Genomic DNA, 12,022 nt, shown 5'->3' with positions numbered 1-12,022 from the left:
CCAGCATCATCCATCACCATCAGCTTCATAACCATCATTGCCACCACTAACTACCACTACTAGCAACCAACACCACATCCACCAACGAATACTAGCACTACCATTACCATAAAAGGCAACACCACTAACCGAAAACAGTACCACCAAAAATTTGGTTTCATCATAAACTTACTGTTTCATCATTAAAATCTTTGGTTTCATGATAAAAAATAGGCAAAAATAAGTTGAAACCAAATTTGGTTTCATCATAAAATTTGATGAAACCAATTTTGGTTTCATCATAGAATTTGTTGAAAACAATTTTGTATGGGTTTTTGTATCAATATTTAAAAATTTGGAGTTTTTGTATCAATTTTGTTTAATATGGAATTTTAGTGGATCCCAACATTTGAACGGAGTTTGTACTCCAAATTTGGTCACCTTGGTGTTTTACTACTAGTTTTGTTTTAGACCTGTTGATACATGAAAATAACCATCCCTTGAATAGATGGCCCCTTAACCTATCAAGGGTTCCTTTTAGGATGAGGATACTAGGGGACTAGGCCTAACCCAATAAGGTGGGATGTATCTATTTCATCCAAGACCACATTAAGGTGGTTGGGCTTCAGCCCAAGAAGAAAGCCTCTTAAGGTTTTGTATTAACTTAAGGAAAGGGTAATGGTAGTTTAGTAATATGTTAATGTTATGGGCACCTATTCATAAGATAGTCATTATAAAAGGGGAAAGAGGCACACCTATGAGATAATCATTAATTCTCCATTACTTCCCATAAACCCCTCTTATCCTTGGGAGTACTTTCTGTGATTAGGGATAGTTCCTCCTTCCCACGTTTTACCCATCAATATTGCGACCACAGTGGGAGGTTCTTAGCCTCTTTTCTAGCATGATATTATCAAGTGAGAGCCAGGAAGTACCGGCAGTAGGAGCACTCCCGAATCCGGACCATGTTTCTGTGGAAGACGTACAAGGAGAAAGGGATGATGAGATACGTTTCCGAACAGTGGTTACTACGCCCATTGTGCAAGGAGCGGGAACGTCTCAAAAGAATGGAGAAATGGTCAAAGAGAAAGCTACAGCTGAGACAAGCAAGCAAGAGATATCTCAAATACAAGAGGAGCTAGACGCGTCTATCAAGAAGCAGCAGGAGTTGCGCGGATGTCTGAAGCGATCAAGGGAGCAGAACATGGCAACTAATAGAACGACTAGAAAGAAAGACACTTTTGTGGGTATGATGGAAGACGCGATCGCAAAATACTTGGAAGCTAATTATCGAGTAACAAAGCATGATGCTTATGATTCGTTGGAACCACCGTACTCCGTAGAGGTTGCCGACTACTTGCACCCTGAGGATTATACATTACCAAAATTTAAAACATATGGAGGAAAAGGAAATGCGTGAGAGCATGTGAGTCGCTTTATATCAGCAATGAATGCGTATGCTCAGGATGAAAGCCTTTGTATGAGAGAATTCTCGAAGTCACTCACGGATAAAGCTTTTACCTGGTATGATAACTTGAAACCTGGAAGTATTAGATCATGGTCCGCCATTCTGCAACTCTTTTTGAAGACATTCTATTCTGCACAAATAAGGGTCACAAGAATAGATTTGGGAAGATGTACCCAACGGGTAGGAGAAGAGATCGGCAAGTACATCACTCGCTTCCGATATTTCACGTTATAATGTCATGAAGACATCCCAGAAGAGTGTCTAGTGGAGATTTGCATCCAAGGAATGGAATCCATTTTTCGGATGAACTTAGACGAATTTCAAAACTTAAACCTTTGTAGGGGTCGAGGAGGCTGCAGTCCGGGTATCAGATTGTGCGGACGTTATGAACTCTGGAGTAAGCGGACATACTTGGCAACTACACTATATCAATACCGCGTCCACACCAACTTTTAACGATCAAGGAAGTGATAGAGGTAAAGGATGGGCTTCTTTCGGCTCGTACCGCGGAGGACAATCCGGCAGAAGAGGAGGAAGAACGGATGGAGGAAAATATAATCCGCCACCACCATTGCCATGAAGTAAAGAACAAATAATAGGGCTTCTGGAGCAATGGGTGGCAAACAAGGAAGAAACTCTACCACCCGTATCCACAGAGCCTACCGCAACAGATAAGAAGCACGAGCGATACTACCATTATCACAGGAGAGTTCATCATCCAACCGTGGAATGTTTCTCCCTACGATACATTATGCAAAGAAATCTAGGTAGAGGCGAGTTAGAGATAGGAGAGCAAAGCATCAAGAGCGATCCGCTTACCCAACATCTAGTTATGATGATTTCACATGAGTCTACTGAGGGAGAAGCTTGGAGGCCTTGGGAGGATGTGGAAGAAGAAGAAGCGTGCGAGGCTTCTGAGACAACCATTTTTCAGACATAAACGGAATTGCTAGTAAATTTTCTCAAACTGTTTTATCTCAGCAGTTCTTCGACTCACTAGGTTTCAGTGAGAACCAAATCCGCGAGGCATCCAAATCTATCACGGCAATCGCATCCGGAAAGGCGTACAATCCTATACCCAAAGAAGCTATCACCTTTACAGATGAAGATATATGTTACCCGGGAGAGAACCTTCGCCCCTTATATCTGACAGCGCTTATTAATAAACAACCCCTCAAGTGAGCTTTTATATATGGCGGAGCTTCCTTCAACTTAATTTCATTACATACGTTAGAGTCCTTAGGAGTGTAAAAAACAGCGATTAAGATGCGCGCGACAACCGTGAGAGGATCTGGAGGACCGACTCAGACAGCGATTGGGATTATGCATTTGATGATGAAGGTCGGACCCATTAGGACACTCACCTCCTTCTACGTGCTTGAGGACGACACCACCTTCCATGTCTTACTTGGGCGAGGATGGCTCATGAATCACAAGGTAGTAGCATCGACGTATCACCAACGTGTTAAGACGAATATTTGGGGAAAGCAATTCCGGATCCCAGCTACGAGCAACCCATTCGGACCGGAAGAAGCTTACATGGCAGATGCAGTTTTCTATACACAGACATTCGTCGATCAAGGAGAACATTCAGAGCATCTAACACCCCTCCCAAAATGGGAAGAATTCCATCTTGAAGAGCAAACAAAAGGAAAGACTAAGTCGGTCTCTATCCCATCACGTATGAGACCTGTCATGGGAAATAAGTGAGTTGTAACCGAAACAAAGAATATACAGTTCAAACGTTTCTCTCGGCCGGAGGGTGGACATGTCTATCGCTTATATAAATTAGCCGGGGAAGCCTCCCACTGTCAGCACGACTGTGTTTTGTCGTCGACGGATGAAGAAATGGCGGAGGCAACCCCAGTAATTGAAGATTCAAAGTAAGAGGTAGAAACTCCTATCTCAGAAGAAGAAATAATAGAAAATTTTCCTGAAGAACAAATAAAAGTCGATCCAACCCTGGATGGGCTAGAAGAGATAAATCTTGGTTCGTAGGATGAACCCCGTTGTGTAGCATCAGTAAGCATTTAAAAGGGGAAGAAAAGTTACGGATGATTAAGCTACTCCGCGAATACCAAGATGTGTTTGCATTCACATATGATGAAATCCCTGGTCTGGATAGCAGTTTGATTGCGCACAACCTCAATGTCTCGCCCGAGTATAAGCCAGTTAAGCAACGAAGGCGTAATTTTCCGGAAAAAATAGAATTGGCGATCAAGGAAGAGGTATAAAAGCTATTAAAAGCAAAATTCATTAATCCGATCCAACACCCCGTGTGGTTAGATAATATCGTACCAGTAGCAAAAAAGAATGGAAAAGTCCGGTGTTGTGTTGATTATCGAGATTTGAATCGAGTGTGCCCTAAAGATGATTTCCCAGTGCCAAATATAGACATAATGGTGAATAATACGTGCATATATGGTATGTTTTCTTTCATGGAAGGGTTTAGCGGATACAACCAAGTCAGGATGTCCGCAGAAGATGCTCATAAGACAGCTTTCCAGACCACATACGATAATTTCTATTATGTTGTAATACCGTTTGGGTTAAAAAATGCAGGCGCGACTTATCAGCGGGCGATGGTAGCCATCTTTCATGATATGATGCACCAAATTATGGAGGTTTACATAGATGACGTTGTGGTAAAATACCGAGCACGAGAAGACCACTTGGATCATTTAAGACGTGTTTTCAACAGATGTAGAAAGTATCACTTGAAGATGAACCTTCTCAAATGCGCTTTCGGAGTTACTTCTGGAAAATTCTTGGGGTTCGTTGTTACAGACAAAGGAATACAGATCGATCCGGATAAAGTCGAAGCAATAACCACTACGAGGTCACCCACAAATATGAAAAAACTTCAAACTTTTATAGGTAGAGTGTCCTATGTCCGGAGATTTATCCCTGGATTGGCACAACTACTGTCCGTGTTCACACCTTTATTAAAGAAGAACAAACAATTTGAATGGGGAGATGACTAAGAGCGAGCCTTTCAGAAACTTAAAGAGTATCTGGTTAACGCACGAGTCTTACGACCACCCGTCAAAGGTGAACCCCTTTATCTATACACGACATTTACCAATGCGGCGATTGGATAATTGTTGGCTCAAGATATCGACAATGATCAGCTGTGCCCAATCCATTATACCAGTAGAGGGTTCAGGGACGTGGAGTTCAGATACTTAAAACCGGAGCAAGCATGCTTGGCGCTCGTATATGCTACACAGAAATTACGATCTTATTTGCTCGCTCACGAAACCATAGTGGTAGCAACTGCTAATCCAATCGCCTATCTAGCTACAAAGCCAGTCTTATCCGACAGAACAGCCCGCTGGTTGCTACAGTTATCTGAATTCGAGCTGAAGTATCAGCGGTCTAAAGGAGTACGTGGACAAGCATTCGCAGACTTGTTAGCTGCATTCCCAGGCATGGATATGACATAAATAAGTGATGATATACCTGGAGAAGTCGCAGAAGTCGAGTAAGAAAAACGTTGGTTAATGTTTTTTGACGAATCGTCATGTGGTTCTTACGGAGGAGCGGGTATAGTGTTTGAAACCCCCAAAAGAGAGTTGTTATAATTTTCCTTCAAGCTAGATTTTGAATGTAGCAACAATGTGGCAGAATATGAAGCGTTGATTCTTGGATTACGCATGGCTGAAGAGCTTAATTTGGAAGAGATAGATATTAAAGGAGACTCTAAGTTAGTCACGAATCAAGTGTCGGGTGACTTCCAAGTAAAATAAGTGCATTTATCCCCTTACCGAGTGGAGGCCCAAGAATTGATAGAAAAAAGAAGAAGTATCATTATTGAGCATACTGGGAGGTCTATTAACAAACACTCTGACGCGTTAGCTACTTTAGCAGCAAAGCTGCAATTAAATGAAGCGGACGAAGGAACAGTAGTAGTGAAGAGAAGGGCGTTACCAAGCACGTGGAAAGAAGACACGGCATTTGAACAAAAGGACGATTGGAGAACAGCGTATATTTAAGATTTAACCAAAGAAGCGGATGATCAGTTGTTGTCCGTTAAAGTGTTAAAACAGTTTGTCATAGTCCGAGGAGCGCTATACTATCGAACGTCCAGAGGTGCCTTATCACGATGTGTGGAAAAGATAGAAGCGCAAGAGATACTGAATCGCGTCCATGAAGAATCTTGCGAACAGATAGGAGGAATCCCGTTGTATCGCCAATTGCAGGGGATGGGTGTATACTAGCCAAACATGACAGTTCAAGCGGCGGTGATGCTGGATAATTGTGAAGACTGTCAAGCACCTCCACAACAGACAACGCTATGTAGTGTATAAATAGAGGATTAGAGAAACCTTACACAGACTTCCTCCAGCATAAGCGCCTGCCTCTAGACATACAAGACGCGCTTAAGATTCAAAGTAAAGTCGGACGCTTCTTTATGAGTGAAAGAATCCTATGTATAAAGAGTTATGGGGATAAGATACTGCGTTGCTTGTTGCAAGAAGAAGCGGAGATAGTCATGGATACAACTCACAATGCGGAGCACCAAGGTATAAGGAAACACTTCCTGCAATTATACGAAGGTGGGTTTTACTGGCTTACGATGGAATTTGATACAATCGAACATGTGAAGAAGTACCAGCAATGTCAAAGTCACGGATCACTAATCCGCGCCCCATATACCCTGTTACACAGTGTCGTCGGATAATGGAACCTCTTTCGTTAACCATACTGTTAAGGAATTATTAGATCAATATGGAATTAAGTTCCATACTTCGACTATCTATTACCCTCAAGGTAATGGACATGCAGAAGCGACTAATAAAACGTTGCTAAGGATATTGAGCCACACGGTACATGATCACCACAGGAGTTATCATGAGCAGTTTCCCGTCGCACTCTGGGCATATCGCATTCCCAAGAGAAGTTCGACTGGCGCCTCTCCTTGTTCCTTGGTATATGGAGAAGATGCAATATTAACAACGGAGATTGTTATTCCCTCTGCACGAGTAGCCATGGCCAGCCTCACTACCCTGGACGAAGTTAGCCGACTGGCTCACCTTTATACCTTGGAGGAAAGATGAGTCAAAGTTGAGAAGTTCGCGGACAAGTATAGGCAAAGGACGGTAAGGTATTATAACCAGAAGGTAAAAGAACGAACTTTCTGTATAAATGATGTAGTCATGAAGATCGCCCCACACGTCCAACGAAATGAAAAGGCAGGAAAGTTTGCTGCGAACTGGCAAGGCCCCTACATGATTAGCGAAGCAGCGGAAAGCGGATATTATTACTTGAAGCGGATGAATGGATCACGAATCAATACCCCTATCAATGGTAAATGGCTTAAAACTTATTATGCATGAGTAACTAAATGTATGATCGGACGGCTGATTAATAATAATACGATTGTTTCTATCTTAAAATATGCATCACTCTTAATAGCTACAGAAATGGCTAGGTTCCGTGCATGACCCAATGAAGTTCACCAATAGCCACAGAAATGGCTAGGTTCCGTGCATGACCAAATGAAGTGCACCAATAGCCGCAGATATGGATAGGTTTTCGTGCATGACCCAATGAAGTGCACCAATAGCCGCAGATATGGCTAGGTTCCGTGCATGACTTAATGAAATGCACCAATAGCCACTGAAATGGCTAGGTTTCGTGCATGAACCAATGAAGTGCACCAATAGCCACAGAAATGGCTAGGATCCGTGCACGACCCAATGAAATGCACCAATAGACACATAAATGGCTAGGTTTCGTGCATGGCCCAATGAAGTGCATCAATAGCCACAGAAATGGCTAGGTTCCGTGCATGGCCCAATAAAGTGCACCAACGGCTACAGAAATGGTCGGGTCCCATGCATGACTAATGAAACGCACCAACAATTGTAGAGCCGACTGAGTTCCGCACCCGAAACATATTAAGATTTCGGAGAATAACCATAGACACGACGTCAGAAAAATATTAGTGTTGATAAAATCAAGTGATGATTACATTTAAAAGGCGAAACAGATAAAATGCAAGCATATAACAAACATAATCCTAAAAAAACATTGGTGCTTCATAAAAAATAACATAACTGCTATATTCATAAAACACTCGGAGTGGTACATAAAGCAGACGAGACAAAACATTACGTTAAGCCAAAGAACTAAAAACAATACTGAGTTTGCGTGTCTCAGTCTGCCGCGTGCAACAACTAAGTCGTTCTCTTTATGCTCCATGTGGCACGAGCATTACAAAATACCTCAAATGCTTCGTCTGAAGCCATGATATTATCTACTGAAGGGTCAATCCGGCAAGCGCTCAATCGGTCCACATACAAATCCATTACATCAAGGTATTGTGTTTGGCTAACCTCGAACAACTCTTTACACTCGCGATCAAGTCGAGTATTTCCGATAACAATAGCTTGTAATAGTTCAATCTTTTGTTTTCTGAGAGACAAACATAAAAGCATTAATTGCTTCTTCCATAGTTATTGATCATTTCTTATCCAAGAACCTTTAGGCTATATAAAAGGAAGGAAACCTTCTCATGATGATTCAGTTTTTTTAAAAAAAAAAAACGGAATGGATTTTTAAGATGACTCAGCCATAAGCATACGGAAAAATGTGACTTCCTGTGCTACATCTTACATCATTACAAGTGCTTCTTCATATTGAATAGTAGCCATAGATAGAGCAGTCTGCATATCCCCTAGCACTTGGTTTACTTCGTACATAATATTCTTGGATGCATCGTTCTGGCGAGCCATGATAGCAGTTTCATTTTGCTCCTCGAAAGCTTGGCGCGCATTATCCTGCACAGCTAGCCTATGAGTCTGTAAAGCCTCACTTCATCCCTCAGGACCAGCAATCGCGCCAATTCCACGTGTTTATTAGAAGGATATACTAAAGCAGATATCACACATAAAGATAGTGCATAACCACGCAGGCGATGACCCGACTGTTGGGAAGTGGGTGCACGGCAGTATGATATAGCCTGGTCAATATCTACCATCATAAAGTTTATTTCCTGACATAGCCGATCAACCTCCCGGCGAGCAGAGACATCATCGTCTAATGCATGCTGAATCCCGAAAGAAACAGGCCCGGACACTTGAGTCTTTCGAGCCATTAAAACACTTTGTATTGCCTATCAAACCGCGTGTGCGCCTTAGCAAGACTAGCTATTCTAATCTCCCTAAGAAAATCTATTTCAGCCTTCACGAGTAGTAAGCGGTTGTTGATGGTGGTTTTTAGCTTAGAGTTAAAATCGTAAAACCTTAGTCAAACAGTGACGTCACACTTGAGTAATAATGTCGCTACTAACACATTTATTGAACCATTCAACATGCCTGCATAAAATTACCGGGGTACTTTTTTTTTCTATACACTATGTTCCACGACAGAACCCTCAAATATAACTGGGGACTGCTCACCGCATCCCATTCCATACGATAGTCCAAGATTCAGAAGCTGGTTCGAATGATGTCTCTTGGAACAAAGTCCTTGAAGACTTGATAGCAGCACATCGGCAACAGAATGTCTCCCAACTCATCTATTTCATCCCGTGGCTTCGGAAGATTTCTACCATACAATCATCCACAACATATCATCATCGCGATCAGAAGGTCCATACACTGAACAACCTAAAGTCAAGGATGGATCGACAACGCAACCATAATCTCCAAGGTTAGCCATGACATGATCGTTGCCGAGCATATATTTCATCCATCCATCCCAAGCCACACACTGCCAGCGGATCCATACCAAGACGCACCATGCCGGAGGCTTCATTCGAAGCCACACATTGCCAGTAGCTCCATTCCAAGCCGCACCATGCCAACGGCTCCAACCCAAGATTACACCAACTGCCTGCGTCCCAGCCAACGTCCATCTCTACCACTCTGCGCCCTAGCCAGCAGCACTGTTCACTTTTCTATGGCTAACCAGAGCACCGTCTCACAGACCAAATTGCAATGCCGCCTCTTTCGACCAGTATCCAAAGATGCAACACTAATGCCAACATACCATGGCCGAGACGAATTTACGCGAAGCCGCCAACGCAAGAATTGTGGATTATCTTTACCTCCCGAAAAAGGTTAGCCGGATCTTCCTGACCATCTCTTCATGACTTTCCATTTCGATTTTGTCCTCGTCTATCACCATCTCATTCTTACCTCGCAACAAGGCCCCTGTTCCGAGCTAAGCAGGGGACTTAATGTTGATGGTGGTTGTTAGCTTAGGGTTAAAATCGTAAAACCTTAATCAAACAGTGATGTCACACTTGAGTAATAATGTCTCCACTAGCACATTTATTTAACCATTCAACATGCCTGCGTAAAATTACCGGGGTAACTTTTTCCTATACACTATGTTCCACGACAGAACCCTCAAGTATCGACTGGCATTGTCTCCGCACATGCCAGCTGTGCATGCTAACCAAGTTTGCCGACGGCATGCCAACCATGTCAGCCACGCCTCCGTGCCAATGGCATACCATGTCAGCCACGTCTCTTCGTCGAAGGCATGCCAACCATGCCAGCCGCACCACCGTGCCAATGGCATACCATGCCAGCCACGTCTCTCCGCCGAAGGCATGCCAACCATGTCAGCCGCACCACCGTGCCAATGGCATACCATGCCAGCGACGTCTCCGCGCGAAAGGCATGCCAACCATGCCATCCGCACCACCGTGCCAATGGCATACCATGCCAGCCGCACCTCCGCGCGAAATGCATGCCAACCATGCCAGCCGCACCACCGTGCCAATGGCATACCATGCCAGCCACGTCTCCGCGCCAAAGGCATGCCGACCATGCCAGTCGTGCCACCGTGCCAATGGCATACCATGCCAGCCACGTTTCCGCGCCAAAGGATTGCCGACCATGCCAGCCGCGCCACCGCGCCAAAGGAATGCCAACCATGCCAGCCGCACCACCGTGCCAATGGCATGCCATGCCAGCCACATCTCTGTGCCAATGGCATACCAACCATGCCAGTCGCACCATAGTGCCAATAGCATGTCGTGCCAGCCACACCTCCGCACCAAAGCCATGCCGGCCCTACCACATGCCGCTGGCTTCCAAACGAAGGGTTGCAACAACCAACGGCTACCCTTCCATCTGATATGCAGATCTCAGCCGTCCAAATTCGCCACCTAACGCATGGAAACTTCCGGCCCAAGGCCAAACATCACGGTTTTCCAAAACCCTAATTTTGGCCGCGCCTAAAATATGCCAAAGCCATGCCGTCCCTACCACATGCGGCTGGATGCCAAACAAAGGGTTGTAACAATCAACGGCTAACCTTCCATCTGAAATGTAGATCTCAGCCGTCTAAGTTCGCCACCTAACGCATGGAAACTTCCGGCCCAAGTCCAAACATCACGGTTTTCCAAAACCCTAATTTTGTCCGCGCCTAAAATATGCCAAAGCCATGCCAGCCCTACCACATGCCGCTGACTGCCAAACGGAGGGCTACAACAATCGACGGCCACCCTTCCTTCTGAGATACGAATCTCAGCCAAATAAAATTGCCACCAAACGATTTGTGGAAATCTCTTGGCCACGGTGCCAATTCTTGGCCGCGACGCCAAAACCTTAATTTGGCCGTGCCAAGAGCATGCACGCGCTGCAACCATGCCGTTGGTTTCCAGACGAATGGTTGCAACAATCAACAGCTGCCCTTCCTCCTGAGATACGAATCTAGCCATATAAACTTGCCACCAAACAATTTTTGGCAATCTCTTGGCCACGACGCCAAAACCCTAATTTGGTCGTTCCAAGAGCATGCAAGCGCTGCAACCATGCAGCTGGTTGCCAAACGAAGGGTTGCAACAATCTACCGCTATCCTTCCTCCTGAGATGCAGATCTCATCTGTACAAACCTGCCACCAAACAACTCGTGGCAATGTCTTGGATGCTAAATCTTGGTCACGCTACCAACTTGGATGCGATGCTAACTCTTGGTCACGGCACCAACTTGGCTGCGATGCTAACTCTTGGTCACGGTACCAACTTGGATGCGATGCTAATTCTCTAGTCACAGCACCAACTTGGCTACAAACACCAAATCCTTTGTCCACGCCACACGTAGCAACATTGCCAGCGGCTCCATTCCAAGCCGCACACTGCCAGCACCTCCATTCCAAGCCGCACCATGCCGGCGGATCCATTCCAAGCCGCACACTTCCAGCGGCTCCATTCCAAGCTGCACCATGCCAGCGGCTCCAAGCCAAGATGACACCAACTTCCAGCGGCCATCTCTTCCACTCCGCGCCCTAGCCAGTAGCACTGTTCACCTTTCTATGGCTAACCAGAGCACCGTCCCACTGACCAAATTGCAATACCGCCTCTGTCGACCAGTAGCCAAAGACGCAACACTGATGCCAACATACCATGGCCGAGCCGAATTTGCGCGAAGCCGCCAGTGCAAGAGTTGTGGATTCTCTTTACCTCCCAAAAAAGGTTAGCTGGATCTTCCTGACCATCACTTCATGACTTGCCCTTTCGTTTTTTTACTCGTCTCCATCTCATGCTTACCTCGCAACAAGGCCCCTGTTCCGAGCTAAGCAGGGGACTTAATATTGATGGTGGTTTTTTGCTT

The sequence above is a fragment of the Papaver somniferum genome, chromosome 11, assembly GCF_003573695.1.
Source record: "Papaver somniferum cultivar HN1 chromosome 11, ASM357369v1, whole genome shotgun sequence".
In the NCBI taxonomy this organism is placed as follows: Eukaryota; Viridiplantae; Streptophyta; class Magnoliopsida; order Ranunculales; family Papaveraceae; genus Papaver; species Papaver somniferum.
The sequence above is the reverse complement of the archived record's forward strand: the minus strand, read 5'-3'. Positions refer to the sequence as shown.